The following is a 23,468-nucleotide window of genomic DNA, read 5'->3' as shown; positions in this document are numbered from 1 at the left end:
GAGGGGAGAGGACTCCGTAGCTAACTACTGGCAGCCAAATTGATTGGAGACGCCTCAACCTCTTCATTCGCCTGAACCACTGATGTTACCAGCAGTGACGATTGCGGAAGCAGTGACGATTACAGAAGCACCAAGGCGCAGAGAAACCGGCAAAGACCTTATGGAACTACAAGTCCTCTCAAACGTATTGTATACTTTGTGAAAATGTGAATGAGCATTGTAACCACCTTTTGATGTGCAATATATATATATATATATATATATATATTTTAGACATACTACCCTATTGTTCATATATTTCTCTCTTCTACCACACTGGAGTTATATCATAGAAGACTGACGTTGACTACCTAGAGGTGCATTGACCAAAGAGCTCTTATCGGGGAGAGGTGTATCTCCGATCTGCTTACCCTACTATTACCATATGTGAGTGGGATTAGAACATTTTTTTTCATTTTTTTATATTTTGACCAACTGGCTACACTATTATTCGTTTTTATCTTTCACATATATCTGCACGTGATCCACAAGCGCTCCCCATCTTTGGGCATTCCAGTTGAGGGGAGATACCTGATTGTGTCGGGTACCTTGCATGGGGTAGAGAGGACAATTGCAAATGTTTACGCTTCCAACTCTTAAGGCCCCAAATTCTTTTCTACCTTTTTTAGAAAGCTGGGATCCATGGCGAAAGGCCAAATTATATTAGGCGGAGATTTTAACACCAACCTGGATTAAAATTGGTCAACCCCAATGTCACAGAGCCAGTTGTCCCAAAGACCAGGCAACCATCAGAAACTAATAGAATATCTCAGAGAGCTTGGCGTTGTCGATGTGTGGCAGGAGCTGAATCCCAAATGTAAAGACTACACATTTTACTGTGCCTCTCATAAAGTTTACACCAGATTAGACTATATTTTTATCTCGACCCCCCTAATCACCCAAGTGCACTCAACACACATAAAAAAATATTACGTGGTCTGATCATGCCCCAATGTAGGTATCACTTAGAGATTTGACAGCATTTAGAACCTGGAGACTCAACGAATGGCTGATAAAGATCCCTGAGATTGCTGACAGTGGAGAAGGATATTATGGATTTTTATTTTTTAACTCTGGGAGTGTCCCAAGTCAGTCATCTATTTGGGAAGCTCGTAAGACTGTCCTGACAGGCAAACTAATTGGAATAGTAGCAAACTGGAAAAAGGCGAGACAAGCTAAAATAAACAAGTTGAACTTAATAATTACAAAGCTAGAGCAATCACCCAAAAACAACACTTCCAGAAAAAATTTGAGAGAGCTAACGACCCACAGGGGGAACTTAATATTTGTCTGTCCGAGGCAGCAGAAAAAATGATAATGTGGACCAAACAAAAATACTTTGAGAAGGCTAATAAGCCTGACTCTGTGCCTGCATATCACTTAGACATAAACAACCCAAGTTAGGTATCCATAAAATTCGGACCAATTTGGGAAACCTAACGTCTAACCCGTTTAAAATAGCAAAAGAGTTCCAGTCTTTCTATAGTAAGCTATATGACGGTAAAAAAGCAACTAAATCCCAGAATTATAGAGGGGAGTTGGAAAAATATCTATCTGAGTCAGACTTACCCACTATTCCTGAACATGAGCTAGACAACCTAAATTAATTAATTACATCAGAAGAGATAGCGGTGGTGATTAATTCCCTGAAACCAAACATATCCCCAGGCCCAGATGGGTTTTCAAATTTATATGTAAAAAAAATTGCCCACCTTCTTATTCCCCATCTTCTAAAGCATTTTAACTCCATACTAGACGGTGCAGAATTCCCGAATACTATGTTACAGGCTCATGTATGTCTCATCCCTAAGACAGGGATAACCCCGCATGCTGTGCGAGTTACAGGCCGATATCGCTAATAAATGTAGTCTTGAAGATATACTCAAAAATTTGTGCCAACCGTCTTAGTAGAGTATTGCCTGGCCTGGTCCACCTGGACCAAGTAGGTTTTGTCCCGTGAGACAGGCAGCTGACAATACGAGGTGAACGATCGACCTGGTGACTCACACAAAACAAACAAACATTCAGTCCCTGGTATTATCTTTAGACGCAGAGAAAGTGTTTGACCAAACAAAACAAAGAACAGCGTACAACGCTCATCGTGAAATATATGAATACAATTTTATAATAAAAATGATTCAAGGTTCTGCGTACATCAAATGAATGGAAAACAGGCACAGAATATAACTATGATAGCTGTTACCACTCATGGACACTGAAACACCCAGGGACAGCAGGGGTGAATATCTTTGTCCACTTCTGTAATCTGCTGGCCTGCGGAGCCCCTGTCTTGCAAGGGATGTGCTCAGAGAGTCCAGGAAGCTCCCCGCAGAGTCCAGGTAAGTATGTCCAAAGCTCCGCTGGATCAGGGGTCTCAGTTGATACACTCCCAGCCTCGTGGGACAGCATCTGACGTCTAGCTCGCGGCACCGCACTGAGTGCCGTCGGGTAGTGATGACGCCACCGTATGGGCGTCGATAAGGAAGAGTCTATTGAAAATGCTACTAGATCACCAGAATATTGTCATAATACACTGGATTACATACAGGTTAATAAGTGGTATATTCCAACGCGTTTTGTAGCGCTAAACGGCTGCTTCCCTGAAGCACTACCACTTATTAACCTGTATGTAATCCAGTGTATTATGACAATATTCTGGTGATCTAGCAGCATTTTCGATAGACTCTTCCTTATCGACACCCATACGGTGACATCATCACTACCCGAAGGCACTCAGTGCGGTGCCGCGAGCTAGACGTCAGACGCTGTATTTATATATATCACGATGAGCGTTGTGCGCTTTTCTTTGTTTTGTTTTATCTAGTAACCCAGGGTCTTGGGCTACCCTTTTTACAGCAGCAGACATTCAGTTTATTAGACTGGTAACACAGTTATTATTTGTTACTCACTTGGGTTTTTAGTGGTAATATATAATCACTATCACTTCACAATTGTTAATTCATTTTTGCTGCGCACTTGTATTGTTCACCAAAGTGTTTGACCGTCTGGACAGGGAAAATCTGGGTGGTACTTTAAAAAAAAATTTGGTTCGGGGATCGATTTCTCTGCTCTGTCATGGCTCTTTATACGTCCCCTTTGGCCAGGGTATTTAGTTCAAGAATAGCCTCTGAGGTTTTTTCAATCAAAGAAGGCACTAGACAAGGATGCCTATTATCTCCCCTGCTATTTGCCCTCTCCCTCGAACCAATGGCTAGTCACACTAAAAACAACCCCAATATAGAGGGTATCCCAGTTTGGGGCAAACAGTACAAAATAGATCTGTTTGCGAGTGATGCATTCATAACACTGTCTAAGCCACTTATATTGCTCCGGAATCTATTCCAGGAACTTGGGATCTTTAGTAGACTCTCAGGTTTTAAAATAAATGGCAATAAATCTGAGGCAATAAATATTAATCTGTCTAAAACAGTAGTCAAAATAATCTCAGTAAACTTTGAATTTAAATGGTGCAGTAAAGTCCTGAATTATCTAGGCATATTTTTGACAAACGATTATTTAACTCTGTATAGTGCTAATTTCACAGGCCTCCTCAGATCTCTCAAGAATGACCTGGTAAATTAATCCAAATATAATATTTCCTGGATTGGCAGAATTAACTCAATCAAGATGAATCTCCTCCCTAGAATGTTATATTTGTTCCTCACTCTCCCCATCCCGGTTTTGTTATGGGGAATTCAAGCTTTACAGTCCCACATAAAGTCCTTTATATGGAACAATAAGAGCCCTTGAGTGGCTAGAACCATTCTCAACCAATCGAGACTGAAATGAGGTCTTGCTCTACCGTGCTTACTCTCCTACTATAAAGCAGCGCAATTTAGCCAGATATTAGCCTGGCACTTAGATATAGGAGGCAAGAGATGGGTGGAACTGGAGGTGGACTTGCTGGCCCCCCTGGAATTAAGATCAATTCTGTGGTCCCCTGAGATCTCACAAAAGAAAGCAAGTGGCTATTTACCCTCGATATCTCACAATTTGAGTTTGTGGTACCAAAAAAAAAATGAAGTGCACTCTCGATAGATCAGGGATGACACCACTATTTGTAACCCAGAGTTTTCCCCGTGTATGGTTGGGTCAACTTTTGAAGCATGGAGATCGAGGGGGATCCATAGGTTAGTAGACATTATGGACAGTGACACATCCAAGGTCCTTTCTTTTGCTACTCTCAGATGCTGTTATTATCTTCCAAGTGGCAAGATTTTCAGGTACCTTCAGATCCAGGGTTTTGTTCAGGCTAGGGGACTTTTTTTCGAGACACTGTGCAGCAAAAATCCATTTCAGAGGGGTCGACTTCGATCATTTATTCATCAATCTTTCTCCCTTCTCTGGAAAAAGAATTCCCTTTTATGACACAGTGGGAAAGAGACCTAAACCAAACTCTCGAACCAGAAATATGGGATGAAATATTTCAAGCAGCGGCCACAAATCTATATGTACACAGATCAAAGAAAATGCTTACAAAGTATTATATAGGTGGTACCTAACCCCGGAGCGTCTGGCCAAGATGTTCCTGGAAACATCTCCTATGTGTCCTAAGGGCTGTGGCCAGCACGCCCCGTTTATTCATATGTGGTGGCTGTGTCCTGTTGTGGTGGAGATCTGAAAGAGATCATAGGCTGATGCAGAGAGTTCTGGGTTTTGAGTTCCCTCTCGACACATGAGTACAGTATGTCTTCTAAACAAACCTCAGAAGAATATAGACAGATACAGTACAAAAAAAAACTTATTAGCCATATAAAGACAGTAACACTCTGTGCCATAGCAGCGGCGTGGATGAGCCCAAACCTGCCGATTCTTAACCAGATAAAAACAAGTATCTGGTACTTTCTTAAAATGGAAAGACATTGGGATTCCGAGAGACTCATGCTAAAAATGTCAGAAAGTATGGCAGCCATGGCTGATTTATGAGACTTTCACCACCCAAGGACACCCTCCCATAAACCAGTCCAATATTCTCCAGTGAAGACCTTCTCCGTTTCCTGGGTTACCCAGGGAGACGGACAACCAAAAAAGTATAAGATACAGAGGGGAAAGATTTGATTTAAAGTGCATGTATGTATATACAGGATTTACTTTTTTTTTGCCATTGGTCAATCATTGTGTATTTTTATAATGTAATATGTGATCGTCGGGAATGTTGCACCATTTCTCCCCGCACCCCCCACAACTGTTGGAAACACTTTAAGTATATATAAAAAAGAAGTTACTGCACTTACATTCTGTATGTACTAGGCTACTATAAATATATGTGGATTGTCCATGGTATTTATTATGACCACTGTCCTTCAAATAAAAACTGTGAAATGATAAAAATGCTTTACCGTTTTTGGATTTTTCATCAGATGAAGTAAGTTTTGTCTTACGAAATGCATTGGATGCTGTACTTGCATTCTGTACTTGAGTATTTTATATTCTTACTCCCTTTCCCCCGTATGGCAATTTGCTAATGCTCTGGTTCCTATGTGCAGAGTTTAAAGGGATTTCCCAGAATGTCTACTACCTTGCACTGCAGTGCTTGAAGTGACGTCAGTGGAATCTACCCTCTGCTTGAAATGCTGAGCCACGTTAACAGCTGACACGGGAGGGATATTTACTCCATTTATACGGAAGTTACACCTTCAATGGGACTCTGTTATGCTCCAAATAGTACTATATTGTATGTTTAATACCTTGTAGCCTCGATGCTGGGCTGTTTCTCTGCCTCACGGCTGCTTCTGTGTACCGGCAGATCAGCTGTTTATGTGTAAGGGCATTGCTTGGGCTCCGCCCCTGGACTGCGCCACATTCACTCAGCGCATGCGCCACATGCACCTGACGCGCGCGCCATGCTCCCAAGCTCCGTGGCAACATCTAATCATTATCCATGAGCAGCTGCACCTGCCTCTCCTAAACCAGCCTATCTCTAGACCCTGCGGAGGCCGCACCTCTGCTCCGTCCCCTGGGGGATTGGTCTGTCTCACCTATATATGCTCAGCTGTGCCACATGCACTTTGGCTGAGCATAGATTTACGTTGCACTGTGTTTGCCTCTGATAACCCTGCCTTGTTCCTGTCCTGTGACTTTATTCCTAGTTCTGATCTGCTGTGTATTGACCCGACTTGCCTTTGGATCTCCCGCATCTCTGGAATACTGATCTTGGCACTCTCTGACTCTCCAGTCCTCTCCAACCCTGACCATGGCTTTGAACTTTGACTATTCTCCTCTCTCCAACCCTGACCTCAGCAATAGTATCTTCTATGATCTGGACCTCTCCAACACCGAACCCGGCAAGTATAATGACTACCCTGACCTCTCCACCCCAGGCCCGGCTATCAAGACTAACCTACACTCTGGACGTGGCCCCCGTGTCTGTGGCTGGTGTTTGTTTATTCCCATCTCAGTACAGGAGTCTCATCTAGTTTGTGGTGAGCACAGCGTAATAGTATGCTCAGCCCCACAAACATAGACGCTGCTGAGGTGGGAGATATGGTGGCATCGCATGCCGTCTGCATTAGAGTGGACCAACATCTATAGAAGAGGAGATCCGAGCGTTCGTGCCACCGTCAGGTAACCACCAGGTCTCCGCTTGTTCAGTCCTCCTTTCCAGAGTTTCCCGTTGGTGATGTCCCGGAACTCATGCAACTAGATGGCAACAAGCTGTCCCTCTCTGAGAAACAGCGTCGTTGAGCCTCCGGTCTCTGCCTCTACTGCGGAAATTAAGGCCATCTGGCCCTTTGCTGCCCTCTCAAGTCGGGAAACGCCGGCTCCCACTGAGGTCCAGAGGAGTCTCCAAGGAACTTTTACCTAGCCGAATCTTGATTCCAGTGTCACTTTGAGCTCGGATCTCTCGGTGGCTGCCTCAACGTTTATCGACTCCAGCTCCAGAGGGATTTTCATAGACCAGGAATTCGGTCCAAGAAATAACATCACTGGAGAGGAAGGAAACCCTAGTGGGACTAGAGGCCATTGAAGGACGCCCTCTACAACTGGCCTCATCATCCTATAAACCATCGAATTGTCCCTTCTGTTCGAGCAGACCCACAGTAGAAGATCTCTTTTGATGTCATCCACTCTTCTTCTGTTGAAATCATCTTGGGCCTTCCATGGCTTCAACATCACAACCCACCTATCGATTGGGCCAAACAAGAACCCATCTCCTGGAATCAACAGTGCTCCATGACCTGCGCAGTTCCGAGGCAGATGATCTGCAGTATGAAGAACCCCAAGGAGGTACAGAGCCCCTTACCAAACTGTTATTCGGCCTTCAGAGATGTCTTTGATAAGATCAAATCAGAGGTTATTCCCCCTCATCGGTCCTTCGACTGTCCCATAGATCTTCTGCTGTGTTCCATTTTTCCCAGAGGGTGATCATACCCCCTATCCCTTCCAGAGACAAAAGCCATGTCAGACTATATTCAAGAGAATCTCAAGAAGGGCTTTATCAGGAAATTTTCTTCACCAGCTGGGGCAGGGTTTTTTGTTTGTCAAGAAGAAGGACGGCACCCTTCGTCCGTGCATCGACTACCGTGGCTTAAACAAAATTACCATTAAAAAACGATACCCCTTACCTTTGATATCTGAACTATGCGACCGTCTCCAAGGAGCAACCATCTTTTCTAAATTGGATCTACACTGCGCCTATAATCTGGTGAGGATCCGACAAGGCGATGAGTGGAAGACAGCGTTCAATACTAGAGACGGCCACTACGAGTATCTACTTATGCCATTCGGTCTGTATAATGCTCCGGCGGTTTTTCAAGATTTCATCATGAGATATTAAGAGACCTCCTCAATAACTTTCTTATCGTCTATCTCGACGACATCTTGATTTTCTCTAAATCTCTCTCAGAACATTTTTAGCAAGTCAAACAGGTACTACTACGCCTCCGTCAGAGCCACCTCTACGCCAAGTTGGAGAAATGTCACTTACACCAAACCTCTACTGCATTCCTTGGCTATATTATCTCAGACTCCGAGTTTTCTATGGACCCCTCCAAACTGAAAGCCGTAGTGGATTGGCCGCTTCCCTCCTCTCTCAAAGACATTCAAAGATGTCTGGGTTTTGCCAACTATTACAGAAGATTCATTCACAAATTCTAATCCATTGTCGCTCCGATCACTGCTCTTACCAAGAAAGGTGCCGACGTCATGTCTTGGCCACTTGCAGCTACACAGGCCTTTGACTTTCTGAAGAAATCCTTTGTTTCCACACCAGTCCTGATTCATCCCAACCCTAAACTCCTGTTCACAGTAGAGGTGGATGCTTCCGACATCGGAGCTGGTACCATACTATCACAAAGAAAATCACCTTCAGCCAACTTACACCCAATTTTTTCCTCAGCACAGCAAAACTCTGAAGTGGGCAACAGGGAACTATTAGCGATCAAGCTTTCTCTGGAGGAGTGGAGGCATCTGTTGGAAGGTACGAAAAGTCCCATCATGATAGTAACGGATCATAAAAACCTCTTGTATTTGGAGAGAGCCCAACGCCTGGGAGCTCGTCAAGCCCGCTGGTCTCTTTTTTTTCGCGCTTCAATTACATTATCTCTTTCATTACCGGGTCCAAAAACTTGAAAGCAGATGCTCTCTCTCGTCAATTCCGAGTCGAGGACAAAACCGAGGCCAGAACAGAAACCATCCTACAATTGGGGGTTCTGTAAGGACCGCCGACAGACACTCGCGCCAGGCGCCCCTCCGCATATGCACGTGACGTGCATGCGCACACTGACCTAATCCGATGCTGCTGGCTTGTGTTCCGCCCCTGCACTGCGCTACACACGTTCGGGACACGTGCCACACGCGCCTGACGCACGCGCCATGCTCCCAAGCTGCGTGGCAACATCTAATCATCACCCATGAGCAGCTGCACCTGCCTCTCCTAAACCAGCCTATCTCTGGACCCCGTGGAGCCTGTGCCTCTGCTCCGCCCCTTGGGGATTGGTCTGTCTCACCTATATATTCTCAGCTGTGCCACAGGCACTTTGGCTGAGCATTGATTCACATTGCACTGTGTTTGCCTCTGATAACACTGCCTTGTTCCTGTCTTGTTGCTTTATTCCTAGTTCTGATCTCCTGTGTACCTCCTGCATCTCTGTAATACTGATCTCGGCTCTCTCTGACACTCCGCTCCTCTCCAACTCTGACCACGGCTTTGAAACTTTGACTATTCTCCTCTCTCCAACCCTGACCTCGGCAATAGTACCTACTATGCTCCAGACCTCTCCTACACCGAACTCGTCAAGTATAATGACTACCCTGACCCCTTCACCCCAGACCCGTCTGTCAAGCCTAACCTACACTCCAGACGTGGCCCCTGTGTCTGTGGCTTGTGTTTGTCTATTCCCATCTCAGTACAGGGTCTCGTCTAGTTTGTGATGAGAACAGCGTAACACCATCACGTGACATGGAAGCACTTTGAAGTACACGGAGCTGCAGGCAGAGAGGGACGCAGGTCGTTTCCTCATTTGAAACTGCTTAAGCACATCCGTGACCAGAAGATGTGTTTGATAAGCGGGGATACCATGAGTAACACATGGGACTGATTAATACATCGCAGGAACTGGTGGTTACGTGGAGTACTCCTGCGGACATATCCTTTAATGTTTTATACTGAAATAAATTGTTTTTGTACGTCAGTACATTCTATTTATCTTTCCTTATCTGGATGCTTAAATATTCTGTGTGGAAGTCCATCTTGGTGGTATCTGGGTTCAGAGACTGTTCTATAGGAGGATTACCCTAGAGGATAGTCATCAGGACAGAGGAGCCCAGCTGATTTTTTGGCAAAGTAGACATCAGGCTATTACATCTGCAGCCTAAGATTACAATCATTGCCTGATTTTATTTTTTATCTTGTAAGTGCAGTATTTTACAACAGGGCTTTTTACCTTATTTAAAAAAAAGATTACACTATGTTTTGTTTTTTGTCTTTTTGTTTCTCCTGTGCGCTTTAGGTCCCATTTCCTTAAGTGCTTTACAACAGGCTTGCTTCCCTGGAGGCATGTTCTCTGTTTCATTGCTGCTTGAAAATACCCAGACTTGCTGCTGGCTCCTTGAAATCCTGGTATTGATTCTGGCTTGTCCTATTGCTCTGCTGCTTGCTCCCTGCTCTGACCTTTGGCTTTGTCAAATACTCTTCTGTTTACTGCCTACCCTGACCTTTCATTGTCTGACTACCACATCGGCCTGCCTCTTCCTGCACTCTCTGTCTACATCGCACTGCAGATCAGGTTTCCTCGTCCAGCTACCCATAAATATCCCTATTGATCCATTATTGCAGACTCTCCCCGTGGATTTACCCTGAAAAAGTAACCCCTTTTTAATTACAGGTAAACATTGATTGCCAATGTGGTTATCTATCCTCCCACAGTGAAAATCAATGGATTTATGTTTTAAATTTATTTTTCTGTTTGTCGTGTTTTTTTTAATACATGTCTTTTTTGGGTGTTTTGAATAGCTAAAAGCTCTACTAGCCACATTTGGCTAATTTGGTTATTGGCCATTAGTTTAGAGGGGGGGGGGGGGTAGGTTTGTTGGTTGGACTTGGGAAAGCGGGGGTGGAGTGATGGAAGTAAATTGCCCAGGCTGGTGGTGGAAGTGTTTAACCCCTTATTTGCCTTATCAATTAGTAAAGTATTGCATGGCAATGCTTTACTAGCCATTGAGGTAGCCAAGGGAGCTAGGAAGTGTAATTTGAATATGTATTAACCCATTTAATTTGGTAGCCACGGGCATAAAGTGGGTTAATGTAATTTCTCACATAGGCTCTATAATTATAGATATTACAAATGTTTATAATATAAATATTAGTAATGCGATTGTGATGTGGGAATTAATAAGTTATTAATGATCACATTAATTTCCGCATTACGACTATGGGTAAAATATGACATCCGGGAAATTATTATCACAATCTTGACATCCATCATAAAATTGCAGTAATAAGACGCAGCACATTTTTTTTCTGGGTGCAATATTATCTCAGTTTTAATGGAGGTTGATATATCTAGGCCTAAAGCCATTGGGGATCAAATAGGATCCCAAACACTGGGCATCGTTATCTCTCTCATCCACCCTCATCCTCTCCCCAGGAGTAGTTGGTACCATGGAGAGGAAGGAGCACAGGGTTTATGAGCTACATTTTTAGGTGCAATTTTCCATGGTGGGCAGTGATTGGAAGATACAGGCTACCAATCAATGCTAAGTATAGCAAAGTCCCTCATTCAGGGCTGTGGAGCTCCAGGTGCAGATCTGAAATTGCTTTTTAAGAGAAATTAAATCCTTTACCCACTCCAAATTAATTGAGGAATGCAGTCCATGGCAGTTCAGCAGTAGTAGGAAGGGTTGAGTGATTTTTAAATATATATTTATCCTTGTTTGCCTATGCCCAACACTGTATCATAACTGAAACACAATAAGCTGAAGGGCACAGTACGCTGCTCTGATCAATGCTGCACCAACAATGAAGATATGATGTCTGGAATTACTACTGTTTTTTTTTAATGACTGATGGTAGCAGATTGGACTTAATCGAAATATTCCCTCATCACAATGTTGCTCAATGCAATGTCTGAAATTTTACAGGTTACACCCCTTTGGTTATACGTTGGACTTAAAAAGTGTAAGTATGTTAAAATACCTTTCAAATGCCTTCTAAAATAAAGCAGATAGGTATAGGTATATTTAAATCCCTTAAACACTGTAATTTAATGTTGAGGGTGGATTTTATTTACTCATCTCCCTCATCTTATTTCCTCCTATTTAATATACTATAATGTGAATATGTCTTTCCTGTCATAGAGAAGAGATCAGCTCCAATCAGCAGCTATTCATTTATTTTACCCAGTGGCGAGACATACAGGCAGCGTGGTGCGGTGTCTCCAGACATTCTCCTGCGTCTCCCCCTTCAACTCCTGGCATTCTCCTGAAACATCAGTGGAAATGGCTGTGCGGCGTCAAATGACACCACGTTGCCATGACAACAGGACGCTACGTGATGGCGCGGCATCAAGTTGCCATCCAGTTGTCATGGAAAAGCGGCGTCATTTGATGCCGTGCAGCCATTTTCATGGAAATTACGGGATAATGCTGGGAGTTGAATGGGGAGACGCAGGAGAATGTCGGTAGATGCCACTGCCGGTATGTCTTGTCAGCGGCTAGAATGTGCTGGCTAGTGCATTTGTCGAGCCATATATATATATATATATATATATATATATATATATATATATATATATATATATATATATATATGTTAAATAATAATAATAATAATAATAATGTCTGACTGTTTTTTTTTTCAATATATCTTTTCTGTCCTGGAGAAGAGATTAGCTCCAATCAGCAGCTATTCATAATCTATATATTTATGTAGCCACTTTACCCCCACCCTCTGTGAGATTGGGTCACTACTTGTATATTCCATGATGCTGTGCATACCTGTGAGGCAACAGGGGAACTGAGCTCCACCATGGTGTGGGGAGAATCAGGACATGCTTTAAGGATACTTCATTCTTTGGCAGCGCCTCCAGTCAGCATGGATCCAGGAACTTGGGAAGGATGGTCCATAATGACACTATGTTCTCTCCAAGCTGTAAACCACACCTTGTTATGATTTAACCAGTATTTATTGCACTTAGCAGAGTTACTTCATGCTTTGCTTCCTGTAGACAGACGTTCACAGAGGTACACAATTGGAGACTTTATAAGGTGAAATTATAATAGGCTTTATTGTGCCTTTTCCTTTTCATCAGGAAATCATCCAAACACAGGGGGGGGGGGGGGGGACAAAGCTTCTATTCACTTGGGAGTATTTCTAGTGAAATCCTATGCAATTAATTCACATCTCCCTTAGTCAAGCATGTCCCGCAGCCCCAAAACATATAGCATGAAATAAGCAGAAATAAGCAGTCTCTTAATAATGAAAGTCTTATCTGTTTCTTGCTGTAGAGTAAGCTTCTCTGCTCTCCTGGAACCGCACCCGTGCGTGCACAGAAAATATCAGCATCCAGGTTTAGAAGTCTTATTTGGTGTCTTGCAATCAGCTATGCTGGGCAGAGCTCAAGACCGGTCAGCTCCAGAGATGTGTGTTCTCTTGGTCAGTCTCACCTGGGAGTCTCAAGAACACTCCTCTGTCTCTCCAAAGGTCAGCTCTCATTCAGAGCTAAGGAGTTACTTCCTGTCTCAACAGAAAGGCTTTTGTAAGCAATCTAAATCAGGCAGGTGGTGTTTATTAATTGACTACCAGCAGCTAACCACCACACTGCTAGATTAAAGGCACATTACTTGAACAGGGATTACTCCCCTGTTACACTTCCCCTGGAGGGTTACGTTAAGGCTTGAGGCCCATCTAGGTTCCCTTCTTGTGCTCCTCCTGTATCCCCTTGTGGGATACAGGGTAGTTGTTGTCCACTTCACAGGGGGAGAGTGTCAGTATATTACATCCTGGGGGATAAGGTTTGTAACCCTGCCCCATAACAGGGCAGGTCTGATACTGACAGGAGTCACATCAACCTCATGTGACCCAGCTAGTATACTCCCCCAGGCTGACACTCTCAGGCTGTTGCTAGACCCACCCCTGGATACAGTAAATATATCCAAGGTTGCAATAGCACACTAGGCCCTCATGAGGACTTAACCCCTCCAGTCCTTTCCCTAGCAGGACTTATACTGTTAGGGAGCAAGGGAAGAGGTAGCGGCCGCAGGCTTTGCTACACATATATACATTTTACTTATTAATAATAATGTCTGACTGTTTTTTTTTAATAGGCTGCGATAGCCATAATTTTCCCAATTAAGCATATTGCTACCATTCATTCACTTTGTTACTAAATGGAATTGCATCTTTAAGAAGGCTATCATAAATGATGTGTTAGCAGAATGCAATTAAGTTGCTCCCACCAATGTGGACATTTCCCTTGAGGCACTGAACACTTTGTAACAAATGACTTACTTGCATCTTATGCAATAAACAAAAATAAACTTTTTTCTTCTGTGATCATCCTATATGAATGAGGTGCTTGAGTTATACTATAATGCACGTAGACATTTTGAATGATAATGATCTAATTTCAGGCATCAACATTATGAAATCAGGCATTATCTGTAACAGAGGCTGCTTGTTTGCATGAACAAATGCTCATTTAATTGTTTCTTGTTATTTAGACAATTTCAGACTACTGCATTGATTTCCAATGGGCACACCAATAACATAAATATGTTGGGTTTTGAAAAGGGCCAGCTATTGATTCTCCAAAAGCAATCAGTGCATGTTGGTCCTATTCCTTGTGTGTTGCTTTATCTTTTCTCAATTTCAATGGGCTGTGGTTTGAGGAACAGAACTTGTCACTGCTAGCAGAAAGCAGCTTAGTACTTCCAGAGTCACAGCAATTTAAGCAACAGTGATCAAAAGTAACTATCTCAAATCAACAGAAGTCAGTTCCAATCTCTTTCCTCTAATCCAAAACAAGGAAGGGACACCATGTTCAAATAGACAATTTTGTGGAAATCTTGACCTTTAACTGATGAATCTGAGCGCTAAAAATACTCTTTGATCCAAGTTCACCTTGAAGAGTTAAGAGAAACTGGCTACTAAAACGGCTGGAAAACTAAAACAGATGAGGATTTACTACATTTTAAAAATGATTAGAAAAGAACAAATTATTGTTAAAAGAACAAAATGTTATTAGTGATGTGCTTCTGTAAAACGAGAAGCAGCTCTTCCTAAAACAGTAAATAAAGTATTTTGTTCTGTACAAATCTACAGGTTAGTAATGAATTATAGCAATGTAACTTTTTATCTTCTAATTGATATTAAAAGAAGAAAAGTGTTGCACAGAACTCAGGTTCACTTGGAACATGACAAGAGACGTAGGTGAGATTTCACACTTTCATGAAATGTTTACCATATTGAAGGATACCACCTGAGACTCCAGACTATTATTAAAAGTGCAATCCCACAGTTGGACAGTTGAATTTCTTAGGGGCCTCTAAATGGGAAAGTGCTCATCAATCAAGCATTTACTTTATCCTTACCTAACCCTGTCCTTTTCAGAGAATCGATAAAGATAAGGGGACTTTGGGAGGGGGACTCTGGCTGTACAAGCACTTGCTGAACACACTGTGTGAAAGCGAGAAAAAAGTAATACAATTAGGGTTCATTCAGAATAATCAGGTGAGTTTCATTGTACAAGCATACAGTATGCAGGGAGACAGCTTTGAAAAAGCTCTCTGGCAAAAAGATAAATGACAGTGCGTAATACGCCCCTTAGAGGGGGCCTACTTAGTAAATGGTAAAACACAGAAATTATACAAATAGTGCTAAAAAAAAGTATATTTCGTGCAAACGACCTTTACGCTACATATTTACATCACATATTCTGAGGGTCAGCTATTTCTGAGAATTGGTGGGGGCTAATTTCTACTGGGAGCGACTGCACAAACATCAACGTTGCATACAACTCACAGACTTCATTCACTTAAAATGTGGAAACAGACAAAATGACTGCTTTGGTTTCTGTGCCTCACTTATGATCCTTATGGCTTGACATACGCACTTGGGTGACCCCCCACCTTTCTACATCCAATCTTCTCAGTTCCCCCTTTTTATTCTTAAAGAGACAGTCTACTTAAGGATAATTGTTAACCATTTCATAGTCCTACTGGACCAAAGTGTGGTCCAATTGTGCATAACTTGGGTAGACTGATTAATTTCCGGCGGCTATTATATTGACCAAATTGATTTCTTCTGCAGCTTCTTCTGTGGGACTGCCGACATCTTCATTGTTGAAAAGAGGCATTGCGTCGGTGGATGTGCAATACACTTTTTGATCAAGGTTTTGCTGCACATAAAACTTACATAGAGAAAGATGAGAAGGACAAACACACATACAAGGGCATTCACCAGCTTCAATCCCAGTGAACCAATCCAACCATCATGCCCCAGGTGATCCCAACTCTCATCTCCTCCTTTTCTCAGTCTTTCCTGTATCTCGCCTATTTTCTCTAATTCGTGTTCAACCGTACCACTCTGATCTTGGATAAACACACACCATGGTTCTTTAATTAGGGCACAGACACCCCCTTTGAGGCTAAAATATAGTCTAGAGCCATTCTATTCTGTAGGGCCAGTAGTCTGATCTGAACCTGTTCTTGGCTTAGTGAGTTAATAGCTGTGGTTGTATGATTGAGGACATCATCTAGTACATCTGTAAGTACATTGAACCTGTCATACAGTAACCCAACTCCTACATTTGGGAATAAGCTCGCCTCAAATTGTTCTTTCCATAGACTACTTTTTAACCCTTGTGTATTGGGTGTATCTCTTCTGTTTCTGATTCTGCTAGTGGGTAATTCCTTAGTGAATGTATATGCTCTAACCACTTTTCCTAGATAGCATGATCCTGTCCAACCACATGGTAATACTCTGTAGGCCCATTTTCCACAAAGCCAATATATTCCTCTGGCTAAACTAGATTTTTTGCAAGCACTTTTTAATGTATTAATTAAAACTGTAAAATTAAAGCCACATCCTCCCTGTACATTTGTAACTCCGGGCTGTAAATACATTTTTACACAAGTTGTGTTGGTTGGTGGAGGTACCTGACCCATAGATTGATTGTTGTTCCCAATATAATTTATATAAAATCCACCTACTGTAACTTCATTTAACAGTGGCACTCGATTTAGTACTTTAGTAGTTCAGTAAAATTCCCTGAAAATAAATTTAAATTGATACTCCCATTCCTCAATTATCTTATACGTCTCTTAGAGGGGGCCTACTTAGTAAATGAAAAAACACAGAAATTATACAAATACTGCACCGACACACTTTATTCGAGCAAATACCCGGTATGTACCTGGCAGATACCTGGAATGCGCCGCTCCTCACCTCTGACAAGCCCCGTTGCATTTGCCTTCCCAGCCTGGGTTCATGCCTGGCTGATGGGCGGCTGATCTGTTAAATGTTAATGATTAGGATTTAATAGGCTGCAATGCTTCGCGTGTCTACCAGATGGCATAAATTCATGAATTGTAATGCAGTATATATATATATACTGTGCAGTATTGCAGCCAGCAGGAATAAAATGCTTCAATCCCTGCTTGGAAAATACCTCAATGCACTCGGGCAGAAAACAGTCACAAACCTCAATACACCCGGGTATACCCGAATTCGTGGGACTAGCCAAGCTCGAATAAAGTGTGTCGCCAGTGTAGTGTTAAAAAAACCTTATATTTTGTGCAAATTACCTTTACTCTACATATTTCTGCCTACGTCTGGGGGTTGTGGTTTCCCGATTGAACAGTAAACATTTTGCAGCCTTGGGTGCGCAGCTGTGAGATAAGGGAAGTGGTTCCCTACCCCGATACGTCACATATTCTGAGGGTCAGCTATTTCTGAGAATTGGTAGGGGCTAATTTCTACTGGGAGCGACTGCACAAACATCAACCTTGCATGGAGCTCACAGACTCCATTCACTCAAAATGTGGAAGCAGACAAAATTACTGCTTTGATTCCTGTGCCTGACTTATGATCCTTATGGCTTGACACACGCACCTGGGTGACCCTCCCACCTTCGTCACATTAAATCTTCACAACTGTGTAATCACCCTAAAGTACAGTAGTATTCAGAGGAAATAAAACCCCTCCCAAATCTAAATAAGTTAAAAATACTTATACAGTATGTATTAGATTTTGGGGAAAAGGTCATCACTTACCCAGATGAGACCCCTTAAACATGTGATTTCCCTTTTAATGCAGGGTAAGACAGGTTACAAAAGATCACAAAATGTTGACAGAAATTGGATTGAGCAAAGCCTAGTGGGCATCTGTATTTATTTTCATCCGCAAAGTAAGTAAATAAGGGGACATGCTGGAAAAGAGAGACAAATCATTGCGTCGGTGGAGGTGCAATACACTTCTGGATCAAGGTTTTGCTGCACATAAAACTTACATAGAGAAAGATGAGAAGGACAAACACACATACAAGGGCATTCACCAGCTTCAATCCCAATGAATCAATCCAACCAATTTGTGTAAAATATTTAGAATTTTACTGTAAATCATTAACATGGTCATTACTATTGGAGGGAGTATTTTAAAATGGTTCAGATGCTGGATTCTGAAGCTTCTAAGTCTGATCACAGCCTTGGTTACATTCATTTTATCTAGCTTTCAGCAAGTCACTACATGTCTCAAGGCATGGCCTACTATGCCCAAGCCGGGGTTGCAAATTTCAAGGGACAACGAATTTCAGAGGGGCCGGTGCTGCTGATACAGAAGCCCCATTCTCTTCTCCACAACAATTAAATTGATTGCAGAGAGAGAGCAGGGGGCCTCTGTAAAGGTCTCTTACCTTCTCCTGCAGCATCGCCCTCCTCCTTCTGCAGCATCAAATAATGCCACAACGTCACTTGATGATGCATTGCTATGACAACGTGGTGCCCCGTTGTCATGGAAATGTGTTGGGACGCTGCAAGAGGAGAAGGCAAGGGTGACAAAAGGTAAATGCATATGGACAGGGAAATTGTAAAACCGGCCCTTCATCTCTATGGCTTAGCCACAAGTCATATTATTTACCAATAGTACAGTATCTCTGATTGTTAGGTCTTTAGTATCAAATATATTGATCCTGGCATATTCTTCTGTGTTCAGCTCTTCAGTATAGTAATAGAGCTACTGTTCATAAGTATTTTATTTATCAAAATGGAAATATGTTGATCTAGGAACAATTATGCAGTTATCTTCACCGATGTCTGTGAATGGAGAATGAGGACCCACAGAGACTAGTCTGCAACCTTTCTAGGAAGAAGAGTCGTTTTATAAACAATGACTTTGTCCAAAATATTCAGAGAGTTGAAACACATGCATGAATATTACACCCCCACAAACACACATATACTGTACACACACGAATAGGTATACATTGTATACAGTAAGCATTAACATACAACAAACTTACTTTAATCAGAATTAAGGAAAGGAAAACATATGTAGGTGAATAAAATGCATCTCACAATAATAAGTACCTTTATTTTCTTTTTTTATTGTTTTTCTGTGCAAAACAGTTTGTCATTTACAAATATACATACATACATACACTACCCCCAAATACACACACTACCCCCCAAATACACATATATATATATATATATACATACCCCCGTTATAACGCGCCTCGCTATACCGCGATTCGGTTATAACGCGGTTTTCCCATGGCTCCCGTTTTTTGCACACTGCACACACTGCACACACTCACTGCACACACACTGCTCATTGCTCACACTGCACACACACTGCACACACACTGCTCATTGCACACACTGACACACTGCACACACACTGCACACACACTGCAGACTGCACACACACTGCTCATTGCTCACACTGCACACACTGACACACTACACACACACTGCTCATTGCTCACACTGCACACACACTGCTCACACTGACACACACTGCACACTGCACACACACTGCTCATTGCTCACACTGCACACACTGACACACTACACACACACTGCTCATTGCTCACACTGCACACACACTGCTCACACTGACACACACTGCACACTGCACACACACTGCTCATTGCACACACTGACACACTGCACACACACTGCACACACACTGCTCATTGCTCACACTGCACACACTGACACACTACACACACACTGCACACTGCACACACACTGCTCATTGCTCACACTGCACACACACTGCTCACACTGACACACACTGCTCATTGCTCACACTGCACACACCTCACACTGCACACACACTGCTCACACTGACACACACTGCTCATTGCTCACACTGCACACACTGACACACTGCTCATTGCTCACACTGCACACACACTGCTCACACTGACACACACTGCACACTGCTCACACTGCACACACTGACACACTGCTCATTGCTCACACTGCACACACTGACACACTGCTCATTGCTCACACTGCACACTGCACACTGCACACACACTGCTCACACTGACACACACACACACACACACACACTACACTTATACATAAATCAGCCTTACCTTACCTTGGGGATGATTTTTGAGGCATGTGGCTGCAGGGTGGGGGTGGTGCTGCGGTGGAGGGGGATGATGGCTGCTGCGGGGGCCCCCGATGCTGCGGGGGCTGGTGGGATGGCCCGGTGCAGCGCGGGGGGGAAGGGGGGGGAGGGCAGGACGACCCTGCGATACGGCAGGGCCAGGGGGCCCTGTATTGCGGCGCGAGGGCCCTGTGCTGCGGCGGGGGGAGCCGGACCGGAGGGGAATCCCCCCACCCATCTCCTGTCACGCGGTGACAGGGGAAGCGGAAGCCGGAGGGGCATCCCCCCTCCCATCTCCTGTACCGCGGTGGCAGGGGAAGCCGGAACCGGAGGGGAATCCCCCCTCCCATCTCCTGTCACGCTGTGGCAGGGGGAGCCGGACCGGAGGGGAATCCTCCCTCCCATCTCCTGTCACGCGGTGGCAGGGGGAGCCGGACCGGAGGGGAATCCCCCCTCCCATCTCCTGTCACGCGGTGACAGGGGAAGCGGAAGCCGGAGGGGCATCCCCCCTCCCATCTCCTGTCACGCGGTGACAGGGGGAAGCCGGGACCGCGGGGTAAATACTATATGCACTGATGCGGCGGCCATTTTTTTTTTTTAATTAGCGCGACCCCGTTAGTAACGCAGTGGTCTCGGGGTGGACCCCGAGGACCGCGTTATAACGGGGTTTAGCTGTATATATATATATTCACTAACTAACTAACTAACTAACTAACACACACACAATTACTTTGGTCCTGCCTCTCTCCCTTACTGTGCTGCCGGTGGCTGCGGGAGGGGCCTGGTCAGTGCTGATTGGGCCTCTTGTTTCCGCTGGGCATCTCTCCAGCTGCTGGCCTGATTCCTTCACCGTCCCACGTGGGCCACTCTATGACATTGGCGTGTGCTGGAAGTTGCGGGGGCACCGTTTCGGCGTGCGCCGGCATGAGAGAGCCTGGCGTGGGACAGTGCAGGAGGCAAGCCAGTAGCTGGGAAAATGCCCGGCGGCAACTGTAGGCCCAACCAGCACCGACCAGGCCTGTCTGCAGTTGCCAGCAGCACAGTGAGGAGAGTGGCAGCAGCTTGGGAGTGGCAACCTGCGGACAGTGGAGAGACGCATGTAGGTGCAGGAAAAGCCACGTGCGGCTCGGGAGCCGCAGGTTGTCGACCCCTGGACTAGTAATTGACCAGGTCATGTTAGATGGAAGATCTGGTATAGTGACATATAAGTTTTTGATATCTGGTGAACCAAACGTATTTTGGGAAATCAGTCCAATCCTCTGGCGTTTTGCTGCAGCTTCGACTGTATGTAGATGCTCATTCTCATTGTAGACTTATAAACTGCTTTATACATCCCCACACATTTTGAATCAAAGAAAGCAACAGCAATGACCAAATCATACAAATGCAGGAAATGTTACAGGTCGGGGAGCAGATTTATTTGCAAATATGTGACAAACTGAAACATTTATAAGTACTAGATGATTTTGAATTGGCAATAAAATCACTATTGACATTATTTCCATTGCTCTATATAATGATCATGTGGTGAATGAGGCTATTGCAGAAACAATAAAAACAAGATTGATTAATATAAAGAGAGACTTTATCACCACAGCTGAATCTTATTTTCTTACTTACACAACTAGTAATATCAATACAAACAGTTAGAAGAGAAATATAATGAAAAACAACAAAGCAGTATACATTAATTTGAAAAGACAATGAATAGTAATAGTATAAATATTCCTGTCAGCACCAAAAAGCAATTGATTCTCCTAGACATTTATTTTTCTTAAATGTAAGATTTTGTTCAAAACTCCTTAGGAACAGATTTGTAAGTTTCTAGGTTTGTGTATACATGCTGATCCAACCTAGAATTATCACAACCTACAAAAATAATATATGGGTAGAATACTAAAACACAAAATGTATGAGGTATAGTCCTAAAAGTTATGGTGAAAAGGTGCAATTGGTCATGGACATTTGATTGATTTTAAATGGAACAGTATCTATTATTGCTATTTGGGCAAAGTTGCTGTAATTGTAGAGCAGAATTAGCCAAATTATCCATTGCAAGGAGTATGTTATGTATAAAAGAATCAGACTATAAGGTATTGTTGATTATAACATCAACTCTTTCACAGACAAAAAGGCTATATATTTGCAGGGATGGAGCACATTCTCATCAGGCAGGGTGAAAAGCCTCCTGCTTGAACTGCTGGGGAGATTTCTTGAGCAGAGAGGGATTGTGTTGCCAGAAGAGATTCCCAGGAAGAAGTGGTCTTGAGCACAGGACTGTGCTGCCAGCAAGATCCTCAGGGCACCGCAGACCCTGGAACCCCAAACGGACACCAGCCCAGACACTGACATAAAGGGCAGCCTGGTTACATGTACCTCTTTGGACTTTGGAGTTATAGGTTGGCAAGAGGTTTATCCTCCCAGCCCTGAAGATAGGGACTGGGAAAGCGAGCTAACCCTTACAAAGGGATAGGATGTTTGTTTATTTGTGTACTTCCTTAAATGTATTGCTTAAAGCTACAGTACAGGCGAATGAAATCCATGGTTTATTTTCCCCAAATATGTCTTTATGGTTGTACCTCTGCACATGTCTCTTACATGTTTTTTGGGGGGAAGGGAGGTTATTGAGTTTGGGGGGGCTGAGGTGTGGGAGAGAGTGAGGTGCGTGAGAGAGAGATTGGTAAGAGAGAGATGGAGGTGGGAGAAGGGGATATGGGTGAGGGAGGGAGAGAGGGAGAGTGGGTGAGAGAGGGAGGTGGGTGAGAGAGAGAGGTAGGTGGATGAGAGAGAGAGATTGAGGTGGGTGACAGAGAGGGAGGTGGGTGGGAGAGAGAGACAGGGAGGTGTATGAGAGAGAGGTAGAGAGGGAGGTGAGAGAAAGAGAGAGAGAGAGGTGGGTGAGAGAGTGATAGGGGAGAGAGAGAGGTAGGTGAGAGGGAGGGAGAGAGAGAGAGAGGTGGGGGAGAGAGAGGGAGGTAGGTAGCTTGGATGAGAGAGTCGGTGGAGGGGGGGGTGAGAGAGAAGGGGTGGGTGAGAGAGGTGTGAGAGTGAGATAGAGAGGGGTGGGGGTCTCACAAGGCTGTTGATAGCAGGAGGGAGTGGAATCTCTATTTCTGGGCCCCGAGAAAGCTGTCTGTGGACCTGAGTACCGGCACCTCTTCTTTTTTGTTTTATAAAAAAAGCACTATGTATGTATATCTTTATTTGTCACATGAAGAAGACCTCTTACCTCCTTGCCTTCCAGTCAAGCAGTCTCTCCCCCTTTTCCTCTTTTTTTTGTTTGTTGTTATTTATTTATATTAAAAAAAGGAAAATACATATACTGTATATGAATGTCTATATATTTTAAGTGTGTGTAATTTCTCAC

The 23,468-nt window shown here is 43.6% G+C and overlaps 1 long non-coding RNA gene across 7 annotated transcripts in view; it reads left to right on the top strand.

The window, feature by feature from the left end:
* LOC142492637 (uncharacterized) overlaps nt 1-22,734 on the top strand; it is an 81,155-nt gene extending 58,421 nt beyond the window's left edge. For 2 of the 7 annotated variants that reach the window (XR_012800875.1, XR_012800866.1), the window contains exons 5-6: nt 15,788-15,979; nt 22,228-22,734. This is a non-coding gene — a long non-coding RNA (uncharacterized LOC142492637). Of the gene's footprint in view, nt 1-11,619; nt 11,657-12,984; nt 14,143-15,787; nt 15,980-17,794; nt 17,882-18,759; nt 18,979-22,227 lie in introns of those variants that run through there. The other 5 variants (XR_012800868.1, XR_012800871.1, XR_012800867.1 and 2 more) reach the window with 5 other exon arrangements.
* Nucleotides 22,735-23,468: the final 734 nt, after the last annotated feature.

The sequence above is a fragment of the Ascaphus truei genome, chromosome 1, assembly GCF_040206685.1.
Source record: "Ascaphus truei isolate aAscTru1 chromosome 1, aAscTru1.hap1, whole genome shotgun sequence".
Classification (NCBI taxonomy): domain Eukaryota; kingdom Metazoa; phylum Chordata; class Amphibia; order Anura; family Ascaphidae; genus Ascaphus; species Ascaphus truei.
Note: the sequence above shows the minus strand (reverse complement) of the source record. Positions and strands in the feature narration are given on the sequence as shown.